Source organism: Lissotriton helveticus, chromosome 11, assembly GCF_964261635.1.
Source record: "Lissotriton helveticus chromosome 11, aLisHel1.1, whole genome shotgun sequence".
Lineage (NCBI taxonomy): Eukaryota > Metazoa > Chordata > Amphibia > Caudata > Salamandridae > Lissotriton > Lissotriton helveticus.
Window position 1 is genome coordinate 483029332 of NC_136072.1, and position 22280 is coordinate 483051611.

Sequence of the window (22280 nt, forward strand, 5' to 3'; positions counted from 1 at the left end):
CCCCACCCATATATGCCATGTTACCTATCACTGATGCCACCCCACCCATATGTGTCATGTTGCCTATCACTGATGCCACCCCACCCATATGTGCCATGTGACCTATCACTGATGCCACCCCACCCATAGAGGCTTGTTACCTATCACTGATGCCACCCCACCCATATGTGTCATGTTGCCTATCACTGATGCCACGTCACCCATATGTGTCATGTTGCCTATCACTGATGCCACCCCACCCATAGGGGTTTGTTACCTATCACTGATGGCACCCCACCCATATGTGTCATGTTGCCTGTCACTGATGTCACCCCAAACATAGGGGCTTGTTACATATCACTGATGCCACCCACCCATAGGGGCATGTTACCTATCACTGATGCCACCCCACCCATATGTGGCATGTGCTCTATCACTGATGCCACCCCACCCATATGTGTCATATTGCCTATCACTGATGCCACCCCACCCATGGGGTCATGTTACCTATCGCTGATGCCACCCCACCCATATGTGTCATGTGCTCTATCACTGATGCCACCCCACCCATAGGGGCATGTTACCTATCACTGATGCCATCCCACCCATAGGGGCATGTTACTTATCACTGATGCCCCCCCACCCACATGTGTCATGTTGCCTATCACTGATGCCACCCCAACCATAGGGGCAGTTACCTATCACTGATGCCACGCCACCCATAGGGGCATGTTATCTATCACTGATGCCACCCCACTCATATGTGTCAAGTTACCTATGACTGATCCAACCCCACCTATATGTGTCATGCTCTATAACTGATGCCACCCCACCCATAGGGACTTGTTACCTATCATTGATGCCACCCCACCCATATGTGTCATGTGCTCTATCACTGATTCCACCCATAGGGGCTTTTTACCTATCACTGATGCCATCCCACCCATAGGGGCATGTTACCTATCACTGATGCCACCCCACCCATATGTGTCACGTTGCCCATCTTTGATATCACCCCACTCATGGGGGCATGTTACCTATCACTGATGCCACCCCACCCATATGTTTCATGTGCTCTATCACTGATGCCACCCCACCCATAGGGGCATGTTACCTATCACTGATGCCACCCCACCCATATGTGTCATGTGCTCTATCACTGATGCCACCCCACCCGTAGGGCCATGTTACCTATCACTGATGCCACCCCACCCTTATGTGTCATATTGCCTATCACTGATGCCCCCCACCCATATGTTTCATATATCCTATCACTGATGCCACCCCACCGATATGTGTCATGTTGCCTATCACTGATGCCACCCCACCCATAGGGGCTTGTTACCTATCACTGATGCCACCCCACCCATATGTGTCATGTGCTCTATCACTGATGCCACACCACCCATAGGGGCATGTTACCTATCACTGATGCCACCCCACCCATATGTATCATGTGCTCTATCACTGATGCCACCTTACCCATAGGGGCTAGTTACCTATCACTTATGCTACCCCACCCATATGTGTCATGATGCCTATCACTGATGCCACCCCACCCATATATGTCATGTTCTCTATCACTGATGCCACCCCACCCATGGGGGCATGTTACCTATCACTGATGCCACCCCACCCATAGGGGCATGTTACCTATCGCTGATGCCTTCCCACCCAGAGGGGCATGTTACCTATCACTGATGCCACCCCACCCATATCTGTCACATTGCCTATCTTTGATCTCACCCCACTCATAGGGGCTTGTTACCTATCACTGATGCCACCCCACCCATAGGGGCATGTTACCTTTCACTGATGCCACCCCACTCATATGTGTCATGTGCTCTATCACTGATGCCACCCCACCCATATGTGTCATGTTACCTATCACTGATGCCACCCTACCCATATGTGTCATGTTACCTATCACTGATGCCACCCCACCCATAGGGGCTGGTTACCTATCACTGATGCCACCCCACCCATATGTGTCATGCTCTATCAATGATGCCACCCCACCCATATGGGCATGTTACCTATCACTGATGCCACCCCACCCATATGTGTCATGTTACCTATCACTGATGCCACCCCACCCATATGCATCATGTTGCCTATCACTGATGCCACCCCACCCATAGGGGCTTGTTACCTATCACTGATGCCACCCCACCCTTATCTGTCATGTGCTCTATCACTGATGCCACCCCACCCATATGTGTCATGTTGCCTATCACTGATGCCACTCACCCATAGGGGCTTGTTACCTATCACTGATGCCACCCCACCCATATGGCCAAGTAACGTATCACTGATGCCACCCCACCCATATGTGTCATGTGATCTATCACTGATGCCACCCCACCCATATGTGTCATGTTACCTATCACTTATGCCACCCCACCCATATGTGTCATGTTGCCTATCACTGATGCCACCTCACCCATATGTGTCATGTATCCTATCACTGATGCCACCCCACCCATATGTGTCATGTTGCCTATCACTGATGCCATCCCACCCATAGGGGCTAGTTACCTATCACTGATGCCACCCCACCCATATGTGTCATGTGCTCTATCACTGATGCCACCCCACCCATAGGGGCATGTTACCTATCACTGATGCCACCCCACCCATATGTGTCATGTGCTCTATCACTGATGCCACCTTACCCATAGGGCCATTGTGAGAAGTTGGCCTGATAGGTGATGTTTCCAATTCTGGAACCACCTGTTATCAGACCAAACAATCCCTTATGGTGTCTGGTTGTAAGTCAACCTTATTAGACAAGCTATCCTAGGGGTAGCATGGACTAAGCAGCCTAAAGGCTTAACTTAAGAGGTCGTGTTAAGCGAGCTGTTTTACCACATACAATCCTGTAATATCAAATGAAAGGACACCACACAAGTATATATTATAAAAATATATGTATTTATTACTAAAAACAATCCCCAGTATTCTTTATGAATAAAGGGGCACAAGCGTTAAATCAAAAGCACTGTTTAAACATACAAAGTTGCACAATTATGGATGAGGGCAGGGGGCCACTCAAACCATATACTAAACAAGTGGTATAAGAGATGCCACTCGAGCAGTGGTTAGGCCTAGGGCCTAGGGAATCGCTGGGAGCAGTCAGGACAAGCAATGCTGAAGTCGGGAATGGCCCTCGGGATTCGGGAGATGTGCGGAAAGCGCACGCACGCACCAATGTTAACCAATGGTGCGTAAAAGTTGTAAAGTTAAAGTTAAAGGACACTTCCGCTGAACCTAGAGGAACAAAACTTAACACACAGACCCTAGAGGTGTGCACCAGTGTGGGAACACCGGCGGAGCAAAGTTACCTCACCCACAGGAAGTGGGTGCACAGGGTCGAAGTGGCGTCGGGTTCTGACTCGCAGGCTCTTGGTGCTTGAAGCTGAAAGGGCTGCAGGCGGGTTAAAGATGAAGTGTCCGGTGGAGTCCAAGGGTGGACTCAAGTCGAAGGGTACCTGAAAGCAGAGGGGACAGAGTCTGGGTCACTCAGCAGTGACCAGGGTGGAACCAGGACGGAACCAGGCAATGTCGGGCGCAATCAGGTGGTCGTCGAGGAGCTTCTCTCCGCTGTCACGTGGGCTCTGGGGCATCTGCGACGTCCAGGAGCAGGTCACGATCTGTCCCACGCAGGCTCTCACCGTCGGTGCAGTCGGCTTCAAGTTTGGAGCAAACAAGCCTTGGCAAGAGCAATCCACGCAGGATCGGAAGATTGCTTCTCACTCGGACCAGGAAGGTCAGAGTCGGGGCTCCTTTTCAGGGGAGCTGGTGTGGATCTGGAGCAACCAGATTCACGAGTCTTCTTAGTCGTTTCGTCGGCACAGGGACCACTAGCCAGCTGGCAAGTGACCGGGCCAACGCGTTGAGCCAAATAGAGCAGAAGGGCCCCACGCAGCACTCGTCGAGTGTGGAGGGCTGAACTTCGGCTCAGGAGTAGCTCAGGGTGGGGGCTTCTCAAACCCCGGTGCACAGCTTCGAGGGTCACTCGTGGGCTGCACGGTCAGCGTCTCGTGGTAAATTCAAGATGGCGTGCCCCACGCTTCCGGTCGCCTCCACGGGTCTCAGCTTTGCAGGGACTGTGGATCGGGCTGTTAGAAGGCAGGCAGGCTTGATCTCGTCGATCTCAGTCGCTCGAGTTCCGGCGGGAACTGCAACTAAGTAGACGTCGAGGGCTGGATGGTGCCTGCTGCTGCAGGGTGGTCACTCCTTGACCACAAGGGAGATTCTTCGGGCTTCCACGTTGAGATGGAGGGCGAAGGGTCCAGAATTTCGTTTCAAATGTTTCTTCCAGGAAATCTGATGTGCATTGGCACTGCTCCCACTCTTATTCGAATCTGGGGGGCGTGATTACCTGCTAGGTCCTCCCCTATGGGTGGGACCCAGGAAGTGGGTGGATACACCCCCTTCCTTTGATCCAGGCCGCCCTGGCACGAGGGCTGGAGTGCCCCAGAACCGGTTTGGCCGGATTATGCAAGGGGCAGCCTTGTGCGCCCCAGGCAGTGTCTGGTTTCTTTCAAACCTCCCTGCTACAATCCACTATCTCCTGTCTGGAGGGCGGTGACACCCTCCTGTGACAGGAAACCCTTTGTCCAGGACCCCTTTGGCTGAGTTTCGGTCAGCTACAGGGGTCCAGACATTTGTCTGTGGCAGAGGCATCCATTTTGTGGATCTAAGGTCTTTGGAGAAATTAACCGCGTTTCAGTAAAGCAACATGTCTTACCCCTCTAGAGGGGTGGAATGCCATCCCCGTCGCCAGAACTGGCGAGGGGATGGTATTCCAAATCGTATGACACCTTACACGACATGTTTTGATAAAGCCAAACCAGAGTTGCTATATAACCGCGAGGATTATAAGGCACTTAAGAGTATATGGTATGGCATTATCCTGAAACAGCTTAGGGAGTTGTTCCCGACAGCTGCAGACAGGCTCAGCTCATGCTAGAGCTCCATCTCACATAAAACCACGCACTCTGCCTCCAGGATTGATGAGGCCTTCCATAGGAGTGGCTCACAGGTTTACATGTGTCCAGATATAGGTTTAGATATAGGTATACTATATCTAAGCAAGGGGTGATTACACCACCTTACCCCAGCTGAGTGATCAGCCAGTTGTGTCAATTTAAGAACCAGCCAGGGGTGGCAAAAGATATGCTGCAGCCCCTGGTAGGCCTTGGTGGCCCCTATGCCCTGGGCACCTATAGTGCATTATACAGGGGCTGACAAGGAGTCCATTTCCAATTGTGGTATGTACCTAGGGTACATGGAATCCATTTTACAGAGAGAGCAGATGGCCTGGGGCCCTGATTAGCAGGGAACCAGGTCAACTAAGTCAAAAAACCAGCTAAACACAGGCAAAAAATCCGGGGTAACCATAGTCAGGTAGCCACCTTCCTACATAACCCCCCCCCCAAACGAAAGGAGATAAGGCTATCCTTGGCCAGGTAAGCCTATATTGCCTGAGTGGCCATATAAGGAAGTACCTGCACTAGCATGGGTACCCCCTGTCTCATGGTCCACTAAGCAGTCCCTCACCCTTGGGGTATTAGAGGGTCTCCACCATAGGGAATCACTACCTTGGGTGTGTTTATGCAAAGTTAAAGGCTGGTTTGGATATGGAGTATTGAAGTGAGGCTCTACTAATTTAGGGCTTAGCTTCCTCCAATTATCTTCCACCATGTGTGCCTTTCTCTCTTTAACTGAGTTGCACTGTGCTCTCAGGGTCAACCTCTGGCTACCTAAAGCTGGAGGCTGGGTCCCTCTGTTTGGCTTGCTGGAGGGACAGTTCAGGTTTGGGCCCCTTGGGTCCCAGGTTTGGCTGTGCCCAACAGAATCCATCTGTGGGAGGTCCCTAACTGTTTTTAAGGGGGCTCCCTCAGGAGTTTTTAAAGTTTTCACCTTACTAGGGCTACTAGTTTTGGTGCACCTAATCTTTTGATGGGGGTGCTTTATTTGACAGGGGGCCCTCTGGGTCTCACTGTCCTTCTTGTCCTCTGCAGCCCTGGGCTGGCTAAGGCAAGGGAGAGAGGGGCAGGTTACCTGCTCCAGACTGGGTCCCACCTGAGAAGGGTCCACTGACATCAGAGGTTCTGTCAGGCTAGGCCCAACCACCTCTGGGGCAGTTCCTTCATCAGGGGTAAGATCAGTTCCCTGAGGAGGCTGATCCTGTCCTAAAGTCTGGTGAGGGGGAGATTTCTCTTCCTCCTCCATGCTCTCAGTTTGTGTGGAGTTATCCATCATTTCAGGCTTCACAACACACATATCAGTTTGAGTTTGGGCTGTGGCCATCACAGCCCCACCAACCTTTTCAGGAGGAGACTCAGTTTGGGTTTCTGCTGTTATCATAACAGCTTTGCTATTCTGTTCAGGAAGAGCTTTTGCTAAAGATGGGGCAGAGAGTTTCTCAGCCCTACCAACCTTTTCAGGAAGGACATCTTGGATTGGGGCTGTAGCCATTACAGCCTTACTAACCTTTCCATTGGAATTTACCATTCATGAATGGGTTTCCTGTTCAACCTCAGCCCAGGCTGAGATCTCCAAATCATTACCAAGTAGGCAGTCTACAGGCAAGTTTGGTGACACTGCCACTCTCTTTGGGCCAATGACACCTCCCCAGCTGAGACTTACTACTGCCATGGGATGATTTGTTTGGAATCCATCAATGTTTGTAACCTGGTATGTGGCACAAGGTAAAAGTTGCTTAGAGGGGACTATGCCATCAGCCACCATGGTGATGCTAGCCCCTGTGTCTCTAAAAGCTTCAACTTTCAAACCATTGATGATGGGTTCTTGTCTATACTTGCTCAAAGTATTTGGGCAAGCAGAGAAGTTGGCAAACCCCATGCCAGTCTCATAAACAAGATCATTGGGTGATGGGGACCTGGATAGACCAGGGTCCACCTGAGCTCCAACAGTAAACCCACCCAGATTCCTGGGTGTGCTTCCACTTCCTGTGGGATTACTGCTGACAGTAACAGGAGGTGTTGAAGCTGGCTTTGGAGGTATATTTTCTTTATTGTTATTCTTGGGACAACAGTTGTCTGTTTTGTAATGCCCAACCTGTTTACAGGGATAACAATAAGGCTTTTTCTCAGTTGAAGAAGTGTCTTGGGACCCACCCCCATTCTTGGAGTTTTGGGGCCCTGGGGAAGTCTTTTCTTTATTTTTATCCCCACCCTTATCTTGAGGCTTGGTAGACTCCTTCTTCTGGTTACTGTCCTGATTCTTAGGCCTAATCCTGGTTCTGACCCACTTGTCTGCCTTCTTTCCCAATTCTTGGGGAGAGGTCAGATCAGAGTCCACCAGGTGCTGGTGTAAGAGCTGGTTCTGACAATTACTTAGGATCTGCTCCCTCATAATCAAATTATACAATCCTGTAAAGTCATGTACTTTGCTGCCATGTAGCCAACCCTCCAGAGCCTTAGTAGCACAATCTACAAAATCAGTCCAGTCCTGAGTCTGTGTCTTCTGGGTATCTCTGAACTTCAACCTGTACTGTTCAGTGGTTAAGCCAAACCCATCTATCAGAACACTCTTCAGGACTTTGTAATTGTTTGCATCCTCATGTCTAACAGTGAGGAGCTTATCTCTCCCTTTCTCTGAAAAGGAGTACCATAAGATTGCTGCCCACTGTTCCTCAGGAACCTGCTGTACCATGCAGGCTCTCTCAAGAGCAGTTATCCACTTGTGGATGTCATCCCCTTCCTTGTAGGGGGCACAATCTTTGTCAGGTTTCTACTATCATAGGACCTGGGTTTCTCTTTAGGAATATTGCTGCCACCAGTGGCATCTAAGCCACACAATTTCTGCTCTCTTGCCAAGGCAAGTCTAGCTTGAGCTAAGGTAAGTTTAGCTTGACTCAGGGCTACCTCCTCTCTCTCTATTTGGAGTTTGACAGCCCTCATTCTAGCCCTATGCTCAACCTTCTGAGAAGCAGTCATGCCTCTCTCTGATTCTCTGGAGGCACTAGAAATATGAGAGTCCCCTGAGGGAGATCTCACTCTTCTGTTGCCTGGGAGAATCCCATGGTGGGTTCTGGGGAGGTGCTGGCCCTCTCCATTCCCCAGTAGGTCCAAGTTGGCCTGGCTAAGCCTGGCAACTGGGACCTGGCTACCCCTCTGATCCTGATCTTCTAAGTCCTCAACTTCTGAGTCCTCCTCCTCCTCTTCTTCTTCCTCATCTTCCTCCTGAGGGGGGTCAGTTACAGGGGGATTCCCTCCATTTCCTGTTTCTAGGGAAGCTTCCTTTGCCCTTTCTAAGTCATCCTGCTCTAGGATTTCTACCAGGATTTGGCAGGTGGGGCTTCTGCCCCTTTTTAACCCTCTTGCTTTGCACAAGGCAATCAAGTCTCTTCGGGTTAGTTTGTCATATCCAAAAGTTGCCTGGGTAAGGTCAACTGTCACAGGAGTAGACCCTGAGGCTTTTCCTGTGTCAGACATGGCTGCTAGTGAGGTGTAAGTGGTGCACTTACCTACACTAAGTGTTTTCCTACTGTACCTTGCTAGTGAGTTGTAGTCAGGGTGTGCTAATCCCTTTAATCTACAACTACTAAGTTCAGTAGAACTTAATATGCTAAGCTTTTGATTTATATGTACCTAGAGGTACTTGATGTGATCTTTCAATTTGATACAAAGATTGCAATGGTAAAACAACAGCAAGCTCAAATCCGCACCGCTGCTCACCAATGTGAGAAGTTGGCCTGATAGGTGATGTTTCCAATTCTGGAACCACCTGTTATCAGACCAAACAATCCCTTATGGTGTCTGGTTGTAAGTCAACCTTATTAGACAAGCTATCCTAGGGGTAGCATGGACTAAGCAGCCTAAAGGCTTAACTTAAGAGGTCGTGTTAAGCGAGCTGTTTTACCACATACAATCCTGTAATATCAAATGAAAGGACACCACACAAGTATATATTATAAAAATATATGTATTTATTACTAAAAACAATCCCCAGTATTCTTTATGAATAAAGGGGCACAAGCGTTAAATCAAAAGCACTGTTTAAACATACAAAGTTGCACAATTATGGATGAGGGCAGGGGGCCACTCAAACCATATACTAAACAAGTGGTATAAGAGATGCCACTCGAGCAGTGGTTAGGCCTAGGGCCTAGGGAATCGCTGGGAGCAGTCAGGACAAGCAATGCTGAAGTCGGGAATGGCCCTCGGGATTCGGGAGATGTGCGGAAAGCGCACGCACGCACCAATGTTAACCAATGGTGCGTAAAAGTTGTAAAGTTAAAGTTAAAGGACACTTCCGCTGAACCTAGAGGAACAAAACTTAACACACAGACCCTAGAGGTGTGCACCAGTGTGGGAACACCGGCGGAGCAAAGTTACCTCACCCACAGGAAGTGGGTGCACAGGGTCGAAGTGGCGTCGGGTTCTGACTCACAGGCTCTTGGTGCTTGAAGCTGAAAGGGCTGCAGGCGGGTTAAAGATGAAGTGTCCGGTGGAGTCCAAGGGTGGACTCAAGTCGAAGGGTACCTGAAAGCAGAGGGGACAGAGTCTGGGTCACTCAGCAGTGACCAGGGTGGAACCAGGACGGAACCAGGCAATGTCGGGCGCAATCAGGTGGTCGTCGAGGAGCTTCTCTCCGCTGTCACGTGGGCTCTGGGGCATCTGCGACGTCCAGGAGCAGGTCACGATCTGTCCCACGCAGGCTCTCACCGTCGGTGCAGTCGGCTTCAAGTTTGGAGCAAACAAGCCTTGGCAAGAGCAATCCACGCGGGATCGGAAGATTGCTTCTCACTCGGACCAGGAAGGTCAGAGTCGGGGCTCCTTTTCAGGGGAGCTGGTGTGGATCTGGAGCAACCAGATTCACGAGTCTTCTTAGTCGTTTCGTCGGCACAGGGACCACTAGCCAGCTGGCAAGTGACCGGGCCAACGCGTTGAGCCAAATAGAGCAGAAGGGCCCCACGCAGCACTCGTCGAGAGTGGAGGGCTGAACTTCGGCTCAGGAGTAGCTCAGGGTGGGGGCTTCTCAAACCCCGGTGCACAGCTTCGAGGGTCACTCGTGGGCTGCACGGTCAGCGTCTCGTGGTCAATTCAAGATGGCGTGCCCCACGCTTCCGGTCGCCTCCACGGGTCTCAGCTTTGCAGGGACTGTGGATCGGGCTGTTAGAAGGCAGGCAGGCTTGATCTCGTCGATCTCAGTCGCTCGAGTTCCGGCGGGAACTGCAACTAAGTAGATGTCGAGGGCTGGATGGTGCCTGCTGCTGCAGGGTGGTCACTCCTTGACCACAAGGGAGATTCTTCGGGCTTCCACGTTGAGATGGAGGGCGAAGGGTCCAGAATTTCGTTTCAAATGTTTCTTCCAGGAAATCTGATGTGCATTGGCACTGCTCCCACTCTTATTCGAATCTGGGGGGCGTGATTACCTGCTAGGTCCTCCCCTATGGGTGGGACCCAGGAAGTGGGTGGATACACCCCCTTCCTTTGATCCAGGCCGCCCTGGCACGAGGGCTGGAGTGCCCCAGAACCGGTTTGGCCGGATTATGCAAGGGGCAGCCTTGTGCGCCCCAGGCAGTGTCTGGTTTCTTTCAAACCTCCCTGCTACAATCCACTATCTCCTGTCTGGAGGGCGGTGACACCCTCCTGTGACAGGAAACCCTTTGTCCAGGACCCCTTTGGCTGAGTTTCGGTCAGCTACAGGGGTCCAGACATTTGTCTGTGGCAGAGGCATCCATTTTGTGGATCTAAGGTCTTTGGAGAAATTAACCGCGTTTCAGTAAAGCAACATGTCTTACCCCTCTAGAGGGGTGGAATGCCATCCCCGTCGCCAGAACTGGCGAGGGGATGGTATTCCAAATCGTATGACACCTTACACGACATGTTTTGATAAAGCCAAACCAGAGTTGCTATATAACCGCGAGGATTATAAGGCACTTAAGAGTATATGGTATGGCATTATCCTGAAACAGCTTAGGGATTTGTTCCCGACAGCTGCAGACAGGCTCAGCTCATGCTAGAGCTCCATCTCACATAAAACCACGCACTCTGCCTCCAGGATTGATGAGGCCTTCCATAGGAGTGGCTCACAGGTTTACATGTGTCCAGATATAGGTTTAGATATAGGTATACTATATCTAAGCAAGGGGTGATTACACCACCTTACCCCAGCTGAGTGATCAGCCAGTTGTGTCAATTTAAGAACCAGCCAGGGGTGGCAAAAGATATGCTGCAGCCCCTGGTAGGCCTTGGTGGCCCCTATGCCCTGGGCACCTATAGTGCATTATACAGGGGCTGACAAGGAGTCCATTTCCAATTGTGGTATGTACCTAGGGTACATGGAATCCATTTTACAGAGAGAGCAGATGGCCTGGGGCCCTGATTAGCAGGGAACCAGGTCAACTAAGTCAAAAAACCAGCTAAACACAGGCAAAAAATCCGGGGTAACCATAGTCAGGTAGCCACCTTCCTACAGCCATGTTACCTATCACTGATGCCACCCCACCCTTATGTGTCATATTGCCTATCACTGATGCCACCCCACCCATATGTGTCATGTATCCTATCACTGATGCCACCCCACCCATATGTGTCAGGTGCTCTATCACTGAAGCCACCCCACCCATAGAGGCATGTTGCCTATCACTGATGCCACCCCACCCATAGGGGCTAGTTACCTATCATTTATGCCACCCCACCCATATGTGTCATGTTGCCTATCACTGTTGCCATCCCACCCATAGTGTCATGTGCTCTATCACTGATGCCACCCCACCTGTGGTAAATAAATAAATAATACCTCTATTTTTGACTGGATATAACAATAACAGATAGCTCAATAAATAAGAGTCAAGATTCGAGGTAGTAGGAGTTTGCAGGTTTAATACAGCATAAAGGACAGGAACAGGACAACCTGCACGGGCAAGATCTGGGATGGCTAGCCAACAGGGGGGCCCGACAGCTGTCGGGCAGGAGCTGGAATGAACGCGCTAAAGGGATAACTTTTTTTAATAACAGTGCACAAGCATATATACTTAAACAAAATACATGGTATTCAATACAGTAGGCGTAGCAGTGGGCGGGGTTTGTAGCAGTCGCGAAAGATAAGGCTGAAATGGGTGTAACAAGAGGCGTGAACATAGACATGTGGTGTAGACGTAACGGAATATGTCATAAATGGGGCGGAAACATGGAGGGGGCTACCTAAGGAGCCGGGACCTCTGACCTAGAGGTGCGCGCAAACTGACAATGACGTGTTACTAGGAGAAGCTGGGGGCTATGACTTCTGCGCTAGGAGCAGAGACTGAAGTCTGGAGAGTCAGAGCGACATGTACCTAAACACTATCTAGTATCTGATGTTTAGAGAACATGTTGATAGAATCCAAAAGTTATCAGGGTAAAGGCTAACAGACACTAAGACTGGTGCATGCATTATTCTACATGTAGTGTGTGTTGAGGAATATTAAATGACCATAAATACAGTATTTCTCTTACATGGAGACGTAAAGGCTAGACGATGACTGAAACTATTGATGCGATTCAGTAGCTTAGGAATGCAGAGAAGGAGAGCTGGACTGATAACTAGAATCATAACATACTCTTGGCAGACTGGCAGGCAGAGCCAGGCCGAGCCGGGCACTGTGAGGCAGGAAGTAAGTGAAGGGTCAGGGATACAGGTGGGGGCTGTATCGCTCCTCAGCGAGGGTTCAGGAGACAGGAGCTGAATCTGAGTCCGGGCCCTTTTGAGGCCTAGAAACGGGGACTTTATAATGAAATAACGTGCACACTGTGAAACGTGGCAACGTAGCCTTACATAGACCTAATACTCGTAGCTTTCACGAGAACTGGAAACTGGCATACTGGAGATGGACACAACTGTAATTGCGTCTTTAATCGATCATGGGGAATACATATGCATATTAATCATGCACATACAACATAGGATGGAGGACACGTAGGGACACAGAACATGGCAAAATTTACTTTTCCACATTCCCTCCTTGTCACTACGTTTCCATCAGGAAACATCAATATTCATGATACCATCTATCATTTCATACAGTATCATTTGCTCGTCTCGAATTGTCTTGGAACGGGATTTAGGACGGGACTTGGGACTAGGAATACAAGAGGTAGCACAAATGCCGCAAATCGCAGGGCCACATTGCATACAGAGGCAGCAACTGAATATGATCGCTACTGCAATACCTAGAAATGACAATACTTTCCATCCCCAGGCAGAAATTATACTCCAAAACCAACCGGACCATGTCCAGGTGCCTGGATTCTGGTGTAACTGATGGGCAATTTTATGAAGTCTGGTTATAGCTGAATAAACAGACGGCGCGTTATTAGGAATGAAAATGCAGCAACTAGATCCGATGACTCTACATGCTCCTCCTCTATCGGCCAGTATGACGTCAAGAACGAGACGATTTTGGAGCACGACAAATCTCATAGCAGATTGCTCTTCGGTTAAGTTACCTAGAGCAGAGGCAGTCTCATTCACTACTGCTTCAAGGGTTCTGGTTAACCTACGGATTAACTTACTATTCTGGATAGGTCCTATAAAGAAGAAGAAACCTCTATTGAAATCTGTATACTGTTCTAGAGCAGTTTCAGTTTGATCGACAATCGGGGACTCGATCTCCCTTCTATGTCTAATGTGTACTAGATGTGTGTTTCTATGATAATCAGATGGGGCTAGAAAAACTGGTGGCAGTAGGAAGGCAATGTAACAGGTTCCCTCCCAATCGAGGGGCAGACGAACATATGCGGTCTGACCACAAACAAAATAAGAATGGCGTGAAGCTTTGAAAATAGATTTCCCACTGTCACTATACTTGACAATAGTAGTACAATCACTATGTCCTACATGTACGGAACCATTATTTCTGACACATAATTCGCCTTTGACTGGTAATACTGAAATAGCGGGTAAGTCTGAAGTAGGATCAGACTGAACATTCAGGACCATAAAATTCGAAGAATAATTACCCAAATTATAAACTTCATTTTCTAGATCTAACCCTGTTCTGTGGGGAAGACCTTGCTTGTCTGGAAAACATGTACTGTTCAAAAAGGACATATCTGTTGTGGATGACGTTAACATGGACCAGGCTCCACACGAACCATTATGTGAAAACGGATAAGGAAACAGTGGCAGAACTCCCTTCGGTGTCTGGAAAGGGGGGAGTCGACCACACACCCAACAATTAGTGGCATTGCTGGTCTGGTGTGAATAATGTAACATACGGATAAATGTGTTATTGCGCATAGCAAGACGATAGGATAGCTCGTGAGGAGGCAGATCACTAAACGTGTGCTCTACTGTAGCATTAGAAAACTTATTTACATGAGAAATTGAAAAACATAAATGCAATGCATAACTGGTGCAGGTAACCATCAAACTCAAAAACAATATAAAACTTAGAAAAACGATACATCGGATTGAGTTTTGACTAACTCTCTCACTATGGGGGTCTATCTCATACATGTCAGAAACCTGTCTAACCGTTTCACCCGAGGGGGACTTAGACAATTAAACTGGCTGACTTATTTTACTAGACCGAAGCTTCTGTTTATACTCCTGTTGCGGAGTTCTCTCTAACAGGGCAGGATTTGAGGCAAAGTCATTAGCGGGACAGTCCTTGATAATAGGGCAATGTTTGGACTCGGAAGTGTCTGTAGAAGTGTCAATAAACGTTTTAGTTCTTAGTCCGTGAAATTTCTTGACATGAGACAGATGCACCCAGCCTTTTCTGCATTCCAACTTCACGGCCGTACGGGTGGTCAGAAGGACTAACTTCGGCTCCTTCCAGCGAGGCTCCAGCGGACTTGAACGATCAAAATTCCGGATTAAAACCAGGGTGCCGGGAAGGACCTCGTGTGGCTTGACTTCAGTATTGTCAGGAAATGCAGCGGCAACCTGTGAACGACAAGAGTGTAGGGCAGACATCAAGGAAGCTAGGTAATCTGTCAGCATATTACTGGAAACATCTGTAATACTTCGGGGTCTGGGTGTACCCCACATGTTCGGGGGGCGGCCGAATACGACCTCATAAGGTGACAGACCTGATCTGGAATGTGCGACCATGCGCATATAGAACAGGGCAACTGGCAGGGCAACTAACCAGTCTACACCTTTTTCTTGACAGATTTTGGCAATGCGGATTTTCAAGGTTTGATTATGTCTCTCTACGAGACCGGCTGCTTCTGGATGGCGTACACAATGGAACTTCCACTGGTACCCTAGTAAAAGGGAAACGTGTTTCATAAGCTCGGATGAGAATGGCTGGCCGTTATCAGAATATACGACCCTGGGGAGTCCATAACGGGGGAAATATTCACGAACCAACTGCTTGGCAGTGGTCGCGGCTGTGTAATCTGGGACTGGATATGCTTCTGTCCACCTGGACAAAGCGCATACAACTACAAGGACATACTTGAAACCTCGACATCGCTCCATCTGAATATAATCCATCTGGAGGACTTCAAAAGGGTGGTCAGGAGGCTGGAATCCACCTTGTTCCACCGGGACACTTTTACCTGGATTGAACTGGCAACATATGAATGAATGAATGAAGCAGGATTTGTATCGCGCAACTTAGCCCCAGAGGGCGTCAAGGCGCCTAACCAAATGAACTCGTATGGTCAGAGAGCATGATTAGTGGTAGGCTTTGATGAAACAACACGTCTTTAACGCCTTCTTAAAAAGAACCATGTTGGGTTGGGATTTAATCTCAGAGGGGAGGGCATTCCATAAATTAGGGGCCACGGATGAAAAAGCTCTTCCGCCCCATCTGACCTTGTTTGTCCGAGGGACGGTAAGAAGGTTCTTGTTGGCAGATCGAAGATTTCTGCTAGGGGTGTAAGGACTCAAAAGGGAGCTTATGGCCTCAGAGCTGCTGCCGGATAGGGCACTGAAAACTAGGCATAGGATTTTAAAAGAGACTCTAGACTGGATAGGGAGCCAGTGGAGACTCTTCCTTGCAAGAGAGACAGAAGCGGTGTTAGGAACGCCCAGAACGAATCTGGCAGCCGCATTCTGAATGGTCTGGAGGCGTTGGAAGAGGCCTTTATTGATGCCTGCATAAAGGGCGTTACAATAGTCCAGCCGTGATGTAACTAAGGCTACCACAGTCTGTTTGCGAGCTTGAGGAGAAAGATAGTGGGTGATTTTTCTAAGTATATTGATCACTCCCCAACAGGTGGAAACAGTTCTATTAACCTGTAGTGACATGTCTAAAGAGGTGTCAAAAATCACGCCAAGATTCCGGGCGGAATTTGACGGTACAGGACAGACTCCAAGAGAAGAAGGCCACCATTCATTGGACCAGCTGTTTTGATCCTTTCCGAAGATCAGGACCTCTGTTTTCTCTCCGTTCAGCTTCAGGGCGTTTTGAATCATCCAATCGGAGACAGCTTGCATGCAATTCCTGAAGCTGAACGCGGAGGTACTCAACGAGTGGGAGAGGGACACCATGATCTGGGTGTCATCGGCGTATGACACCACCTCCATCCCCTGAGCTCTTATTAGTCTAGCAAGTGGGGCCACATAAATGTTAAAGAGGGTCGGGCTCAGGGCCGACCCCTGTGGAACCCCACATTGCACAGGCTTAACAGGGGAGAGGAACTCTCCTAGCTTGACCCTTTGTTCTCTCTGATCGAGGAAAGAGGACAGCAGGCTCAATGCAGGACCCTCCACCCCTATCTCCCTCAGACGAGCAGTTAAAGTCGAGGGAGATAGGGTATCAAAGGCGGCAGTCAGGTCTAAAAGGACCAAGAAGGTGGTCTGGCCTTGATCGACCTTTGATCGTATATTGTCTGTCACTACTGTAAGGGCCGACTCAGTACTGTGAAATTTTCGAAATATCATACAGGTACGGACTTTCTGCTTGGCTGCAGTTCGTAAATGCTTGTTAAACCAAATGTTCTGGATACTGTCTAACATGGCTTTTTCTCCTAAGTGTGCAGGACTATGTGCGGTATTGATAATGACTTGAACCATTGAGTCGGGGAGAAACCATGTGGCTCTACCCTTCGTCACCCATCCCTGATCTGTCTGGACCCCTCCTTGTTCGGACCATTTCTTGATTTCTTCGGGAGTAGCATGTAACTGGATATCTATGACATCTTGAGTAGGGTCCCTAACTGTCATACAAGTAGTCTGTTCTAGAGTGGATGTCGGTGTCTTGTTAACTGGTATGTCTGGTGTCTGTGCTGTAAGCTTGGCTGTTCGATCTGCTAGATCATTACCTTGGGAAGTAATGTCAGTAACTTTAGTGTGTGCTTTGCACTTCATGATAGCGATAGATGTCGGTAAATGTATTGCATCTAACAGAGCTTGAATAAGGAGACCATGCTGAATCTTGGTTCCATGAGAAGTCATGAAACCTCTCTCCTGCCAGAGCACTCCAAAGTCGTGTACGACTCCGAATGCGTAGCGTGAATCTGTGTAAATGTTAACTTTCAGGTTCTTGGCATGTATGCAGGCTTGTGTCAGAGCGACTAGCTCTGCTGCTTGAGCAGACAGGGTGTCAATACGGTGTGTTTCAATAACTTCAGTGTCAGTAGTCACTGCATACGCGGCTACTAATTCTCCTGTACTTGTTCTCATACATGAACCATCCACATAAAGTGTCAGGTCGGGATCTGGTAGTGGAATATCTGTCAGATCTTGTCTTGGCTTTGTCATGGTGTTAACTACTTCCACACAGTCATGTGTGGCAGGATTAGAAGTAACTGACGGTAACAGTGTAGCAGGATTTAGAACGTTGCAGCGTCTGATTTCTATGTGTGGCTGGAACAGTGTCAGTTCATAACCTGTTAAACGTGCAATTGTCAAGTGCTGAGTCTGTGTTCGGTTTAAAAGAACTTCCACGGAGTGTGGAACTTGTACTGTCAAGGAGTGTCCTAATACTATGGAATCACTTTGTCTGATAGCTAGTGCTGTGGCTGCAACTGACTTGAGGCACGCAGGCAGAGTCTGGGCTACTGGATCTAGGGTGCTCGAAAAATAAGCACAGGGCTTGTATTGTCCTGCTTGATCTTGTGTAAGAACAGATAATGCTGTACCATCACGTTCTGTGACAAAAAGTGTGAAAGGCTTACTGTAGTTCGGTGTAGCTAGAACGGGTGCTTGGCATAAAGCTTTCTTTAACTCATTGAAACTAAGTGTATGTTCAGATGTCCAAGGGAGGACAGTCGATACGGCTGCCTCCTGTGTCGTTAACTGTATCAGTGGTTTGGCTAGAAATGCATACTGAGGAATCCATTGTCGACAATAAGAAGTAAGGCCAATAAAAGCACGTACCTCCTTCTGGGTCTTGGGCTGTGGAAGACTCGCTATTAACTGGATGCGATCGGGTGTCAACTGCCTACCCCACTTGGACAGTAAGTGGCCTAAGTAGATCACTTGCTGGACACAGAATTGAAGCTTCGAAGGGGACACCTTGTGCCCCATCTCGGCTAGGAAATACAGAACTGTAAGTGACGCTCGTTCACAATCACGTTCAGAACGGGCTGTGATCAGTAGATCATCGACATACTGGAGCAGGGCAGTGTCAGTTGGCATGTGAATGTTGTCTAGTTGTCTCTTAAGTGCTTGACTGTAAATGCTAGGACTTTCTGTGAAACCTTGAGGAGCTCGTGTGAATTTATAGCTCCTTCCATTTAAACAAAAACCGAAAAGGTACTGGCTATCTGGATGAATGGGGACACTGAAAAATGCGTTTTTGAGGTCTATGACTGTGAAAAATGTAGCCTCAGAATCAATGGCTGTCAATAGAGATGAGATATCTGGAACAACTGGGTACTGGGGAATGATACATTTATTAAGTTCTCGAAGATCAATCACTAATCGATATACTGGGGGTGCATTTGGATCAGTACGTTTCATGACTGGAATGATAGGAGAATTACATACATTGGAGTCAGTTTCTACAACTACTCCTTGAGCCATGAGCTCGTCAATAATTTTGGATAAGGCTGCTACAGCCTCAGGTGGCAATCTGTACTGTCTGATTCGTGGCAAGACTATACCTTGCTTGAGAGTCACACGATGGGGTGTGATTTGCATGAAACCAACATCAGTTGGACCTTGTGCCCATAGATGCTGCGGAACATTAGACAATCTCGGATCAAAATCTCGTAAAACATAGTGACCCTTGAAGTCACGTAAAAACAAACGTATTCCCTCTGGGGAACAGCAAATAACTGCACCTAATTCTTTCAGTGTCTTAATACCTAACAAATTTTCTGGACATGACTTCGTAAGCAATAGATCAGTAGTTCGGGACAATGGACCTACTTCTAGAGTAACTGGCTTTGATATCTCGTTTACAATAGGCTTTCCTGAAAATCCAAGGGAAACATTTCTAGAGCCTGAGAGCGGAGCCCCTGGAACCTCGTCGTGTCTAATAGTCGTCCTACTTGCCCCTGTATCAATCAGAAACTTTCTGTCTTTCCCTAATACTTGACTATGAACATAGGGACCTTCTTGATCTACAGGAATCTCGATGAGAGGTAAGCCTACCTCCCTCTCTAGGCTGTTTCATGAATACGCTTGATACTCTGGATACTCTGTCTGTGCATACTGGTACATCTGCTGTGTAACATGCTGCGCTGCAGCAATAGGCTGCGGTGCTGGAACTGTCTGTTGTGCATTCTGTGGCTGAGAAGTCTGTGAAACTTGTTCTTGTCTAGGCGGACGTGGTCTTTCTTTAGTTTTACCAGTGGCTATATTGTGTTTCAGAACTGCACACTCGTTTATAAAATGACCTGGCTGTTTACAATAATTGCATGTCCCTTTAACGGGAGCTGCAGGATGACTGGCTTGATTCGGGCCCCTCTTCTGACTGTCTTGTGGAACAGATTGTGCAACTAGTACTTTCATTTTCGTGTCTTTCATACGTCTTCTCTCGTGTTCTTGCTCTTCTCTGATTCTATTCTGGTGATACTGGAGCATCTGTAACATCTGGGACGGGGTACTAGCTTGCCAGGTACTTTCGACTTTCAAAACTCGATTCTTAACTTGTGGACTTGAATTCTCGACTAATTTAGTAACAAAAAGATGAGGGTATGACTCACTACTCGTCTTCAAACCACTGTTTATTATAAAACATTTCTCAAATCTAGAATAAAAATCACTAGTATCTTCGTCTTGTTTCTGTTTACAGGCTGAGATTGCATCCCAGTCTTCCTTTTTAGTGGCTAATAATCTAGGTAAAACTTGTATTAACAATTCAGGTAATTCTTTACATTTGTCTCCAAGACCAGTACCTGGTACTCGTATCTTATCTTCAGCTTCTAGAGCTGTCCAATCGATCTTTTTCTCTCCCACCTCCCAATCTTTTTCCTTGAGTTTTTCATATATGCCCGCAGGCAACAGGACTTTTAGCATTTTAATAATATCTGGATACGTGTATTCTCCCATACGGAGCATGTCTTTTAATTCTCGGTGGAACCCTGCTGGATCTTTGTCGTGACAGGGAATTAATTTCTTCATCTCTAAGAGTTCCATTTTTGTAACTGGGGTGTAAACGAATACTCGTTGCATTTCACCATCTGGTGTCCTAACTGGGTGTACTTCTCGTAACGGATGCTGTCTGTCTATGTAAAACGGTTTACTTTCTGGAGGTGAGACATGAACAAAATGTGGTTTCAGAAACGTTCTATATTTGTGGCGCTGTTCTAGAATGACACTAATTAAATCGGTGCCTAAACCTTTCCATCTATACTGGAGTAACTCGTTCAGGATATCATGTAACGGACCTGGATCAGAATGTTGACCCTCATACAATGTAATGAGGTGTTGGATCATATACATACCCACCAGTCGCTGCTCGGCTGGGGGCAGTTTCAGAAACATTTGTGCCACTATTTCGTCTGGAAAAGTGGTAGAATCAGTAATCCATCGGACTGCTGATCGGGCTAGTTCTTGTTCATGCATGGTACTTAATTCACTATAACCGATTCGTGATTTCAGAATTTGATCGGTAGCTTGAAATACTTGTTCTAGAGAGCCTTGTTCCGGTGCTGGAAGATGAAAGACTTTCTTGTGTTCTAGGCGTAAATGTCGGTCTGGAATTCTAGATTTACCCACATACGCTATTCTGGCGGTATTCTCGTCGTCTACCTCTTCAGTAGAAGAGTCATTTTCTTTCTCGTTTCCTTGTGCTTCTTTGCGTTGTTCGTGTAACCTTATTATTTCTTTACGAATTTTCTTGTACATACTCTCTATACTATTGAGTGTCTTGTGCTTACCCTCGGCTATATTATCACTCCACCTTGTCAGAACTTTCATTTCGACCGGATCTTTAGTCGGGGAATCTTGTTCCCGTATTAAACAATTGATCAGAAACTTTAATAACATGAACTGGATCTCAGCTTTTCTGAGAGACATGACTTCAGCAATACTTTCTGGATCTTGTCCTGTACGAATGAAACGATACATTCTGTCTAGATCTTCTTTCATATTCGGTAGGGTGACCAAATACTCGGACACCTGTCTTATACGTACGGAATATATAACCATACTATCCTCGCCTGGGACTGGATCATAACAGCATTCAGTAAGAAGTCGCCTGATTTCTGCAATGGACTTATATTTGGGCGTACGCTGTAACGCACGTTCATGTAACTCGACTGCTCCTAAACGTCTACTTGGCGGCGGGGTACCAGGAGGACCTCCTCCTGCGGCCCCTATACTGGAATCGTCGACTGATACTCTTCGTGCTGGCAGAGTGACTGATGTGGCGGGAATTTGTACTACGGACTGGACCGGGGGTACCGTAACAGGTGTTGTAACAGGTGCCCCGGTGGCTGGAGGACCATGAATTACATTATTTACAGGAGCTGGTGGAACAGGATTTGCATATTCTGGGACTGTGTCGTCCAAATATGACGAGAGAAAAATATCAGCTGCGGTCTGTTTGTGACGTAGCTTGGTCGGAACTAAGGGTGGCGGAAAATTACTGGATGCCTCCGGGGTTGCTTTTGGCAAGCCCTTGGCAAGAAGAGGATACATACCCTTAATGAGGGCATTCCTCTGTCTGTCTGACTGTTCGGCTTTAACTCGTTCACCTATTTCAATTAATTCCCTTTCTTGGGCTCTTTCTGAGGATTCTCTACTTAATTCTGACTTTCTGATTTCTTTTTCGGTTCTTTTATGAGATTCTTTGCGCCATAACTCGATGGCATCTTTCTGTGACTGTCTGGCTTTCTTTTTCCATAATGCTTCTTCTACTCGCATGATGCACTCGGCATCCCATGTACCCGATACGGGCCATCTGTACTTTTCTTCTAACTGTTTGGTGT